Source organism: Peromyscus leucopus, chromosome 5 (assembly GCF_004664715.2).
Source record: "Peromyscus leucopus breed LL Stock chromosome 5, UCI_PerLeu_2.1, whole genome shotgun sequence".
NCBI classification, from domain to species: domain Eukaryota; kingdom Metazoa; phylum Chordata; class Mammalia; order Rodentia; family Cricetidae; genus Peromyscus; species Peromyscus leucopus.
In genome coordinates this window covers 94,770,841-94,774,147 of record NC_051067.1, presented here as the reverse complement: position 1 = coordinate 94,774,147, position 3,307 = coordinate 94,770,841, and the positions used below count along the sequence as shown (strand labels likewise).

The 3,307-nt window shown below is 40.9% G+C and overlaps 1 non-coding gene across 1 annotated transcript; it reads left to right on the top strand.

The window, feature by feature from the left end:
* Nucleotides 1–2,574: 2,574 nt before the first annotated feature.
* Nucleotides 2,575–2,700, top strand: LOC114681402. Its single transcript, XR_003732900.1, has one exon. It is a non-coding gene; the product is annotated as a small nucleolar RNA SNORA24 (small nucleolar RNA).
* The last annotated feature ends 607 nt before the right edge of the window (nt 2,701–3,307 follow it).

Below are 3,307 nucleotides of genomic sequence, written 5' to 3'. Positions count from 1 at the left end.
GTCCATGTTTATTCAGGGATTAGTTCTGTACTTGCACTTTGCTTGAGCTGCTAAACATGTAGAATCATGATTTAAAGTGGGATATTCTTGTGTACCACTAAAAGACCAGCCTTAATAATATACTTCCCAGGGGCTCAGAAGAGAAACTATGAATGGCGAGATTTATTTTCGGGGAAAGAATCCCAGCACACTGAGCTCTTTGTCCATTTACTTTAACCCTCTCTCAGTCTCTAGCTTTAGAGTTACATACCCAAACAATCACAATCCTTCCCCTCCAGCCAGGTCACCAGGCCTGAATTCCTGCAAGGTCATAAAGGCAGGTAAGAATTTTCCTCAGTCAGTGACCATCATGCTTTCTTTACTACCTGAAAATGGAGTGGTTAAGGTAGGAGGTCAGCTGAGAGCTGATATTAGTTAGTATACCAAAAAGGGAATTTATGTGCTCAACCTACATTCTTAGAAGAGGTTAGGTAAGAAGTTAGGAGTCTATAATGTTAGTAAGGCTGTATAAGAAAGGAGGGTCTCACCTTAAATTGCATAAGAAATAAAGCTATCCTTTCTTACCTAGGAGACAGGTGCTGTTTCATTTGGCCTTGGATGCTTAAGTCTGTTAGAGAGTACAGAGGCATCTCTGATAAGGTACTTTCATCCCTCCGGGGATGCTAATGACAGTATTTACAGGGAGGCTTGAACTGGGGTTGTGGCTGTGCATAGCTGTCAGCACAGAAAGTTATCTGAATATTCCATTAGTAGACAAGAAATGGTGCCCAATAAATGATGGAAAAGTTACATAGCACATGAGAAACTCATAGCAGGAAACAGCTAATAATTAAATGCCAAATATCACCAAGGCTCCTTGAGCATCAACTTGACCTCTGGAAGGCACTTGACTTTGTTATAATCAGCTGAAATTCTACTTTATATATTTTTGTGGCTCGTAGCAGGATATGTAAATTTCACTTTTTTTTTTTTTGTTTTTTTGAGACAGGGTTTCTCTGTGTAGCCCTGGCTGTCCTGGACTTCACTCTGTAGACCAGGCTGGCCCCAAACTCAGTGAAATCAGCCTGCCTCTGCCTCCCAAGTGCTGGGATTAAAGGCATAAGCCACCACAGCCCAGCTGCACATGGGCTTTTAGACAGAAATAAAAATGTAAATCCAGAATAATTCTTGAAATATTGAGGTCATCTAATCTAACTAGAGGTTGCTTCAAAATCTGATGTCTCTACTGGAGGCAAATACTATTTGCCTCTCCCTCTCCTCTCCTCCTCCTCTTCTCTTCTTCCTCTTTTCTCTCTTCCCCTCTATCTATATAGCACCCATCTTTATAGCTTAAGCACTCGGGCTTCTTAACCTCTGTTGTATTCATGTGAGCCTCTTGATGCTGTGGTTAAAGAACCAACACTATTTGTTTGGTGCAGTAAAGCAATATTGTCATTTACATGTATGGATTTTTAGTAGAGGGGTTTCATAAATGATGAGCATGGGAGAAGAAACAAAAGTTCTTTTTCCATGTTGCTGATTCTTGTTTGTAGTTTTAGGGGACCAGTGAGTAACATCCTTGACTTTTCTTCCCAACCTTGTAAGTAGTTGAGAAATGAGAAAATAGATAAGTAAAGATCAGCTTGTCTTTAATTTCCTACTGAGAAAAGTCATGACAGACCTCTCTATAGGTCTGTGACCAAGTGGACATTTCACACTTCACCTCTGAGTTAAAGAAACAGTGTCCTTGTTCCAGAACAGACTCTCTGCTCAGAGAAAGAGGCTGCCCTGTAACATAGGACCTGGAAGAGAACATTAGATCCTCCAAGGGGGCTGGTTCTGAAAAAGATTGAGGAAAATGGCAGAGACAGTCAGCCTGGCTGCAGGGTAAGGGGTCAGTCAGCTTTGCTGCTGGTCTAGGAAGCTGTAAGCAAGGGGTAGGTAAAAGCTCAGAGTGTAGTTCCTGCTTCTCCTAGAGAAATTTGCTTTCCTCCCCAGGAAGTATGAAAAAGGAAGGAACTGGTATCCTCCCAACACCTATGAAGTTATTTGAGGTTTTAATTAAATGTTGTAAGGCAGGGAAATCCTGCACTTTCATTGAACTGAAATCTGGTCAATAATTATTTCAATTTGTTGTCTCTGGAGACATGGTTTTCAGCTTCCGGAGGAATGAGTGTTTTTGGTTAAGCATTCCTTGTAATAGCTAGAAAGCCTGCATGTTATAGTTATGGCAGGGATAGGTTTTACTTTAAAAGATGGTTTGAGGTCACCTAAACTGTTGAGATTTTGAAAGTTTCAGAACTGACATTTCAGATTATCATGGTATTTAAAATAGGGTTCTAAAGCTGAGCTTTTATTTCATCTACCAAGTGGGATTAATAACATCACTTTCCAAAGTACTATGATGGGACTGAATGAGTTAATCTTGCAAAAATGGTTGACTTGGAGCCATCCATATAAATAAAGGCTCAGGAGGGCTTGTCTACTGGGGTCCTTGCTTGAAGCCTTCATTTTTGGCAGAAGGGAAGTCCTTGTTCCCATGGTCTGGAAGTAGGTTCTCTTTCCTCCTTGACATCCTCAGTGGTTTTAAGATATTTCCATGTACCTTTGGGACTTGCCTGCTGTGGCAACCTCCCGTTCTAGCCAGTGAAGAGCAGATTCTTGTTTATTGGCAAAGCTGTCACCATTTAATTGATATTGGTTTCTTTTTTTCTGTGTTTTTTTGAGATGGGATTTCTCTGTATAACCTTGGCTGTCCTGGAACTCAGAGATCCACCTGCCTCTGCCTTCCAGGTGGTGCGATTAAAGGCATGCACCACCACCACCAGGCTTGGTATTGGGCATGCTTCTCTAAATTATCATGAAGCTGTTTCAGTGCTTATAATATAGTATATAGCTGCCTATATATAGCATAGTGCACAGCTGCCTATATAACAGAGTACAGTGTCTATATCAGCATCTCCTTCCATTGGGATAATTTTTTTAGTGGCATCATTGTTTTGCTTTGTTTTGCCTTGTTTTTCCCTACCTGAAATCTGAGAGGTTATAGTTATGTTACTTTCCTCCATTTCCTGGGAAATTCTCTCTTTTTTTTAAAGGTTTATTTATTTAATATGTATACAGTGTTCTGCCTCCATGTATGTCTACAGGCCAGAAGAGGGCATCAGATCTCATTACAGATGGTTGTGAGCCACCATGTGGTTGCTGGGAATTGAACTCAGAACCTCTGGAAGAGCAGTCAGTGCTCTTAACCTCTGAGCCATCTCTCTAGCCCCGGGAAATTCTTGATGTTGCTTTTAATGCTTAAATGTTCTAACTCAAGGTGTTC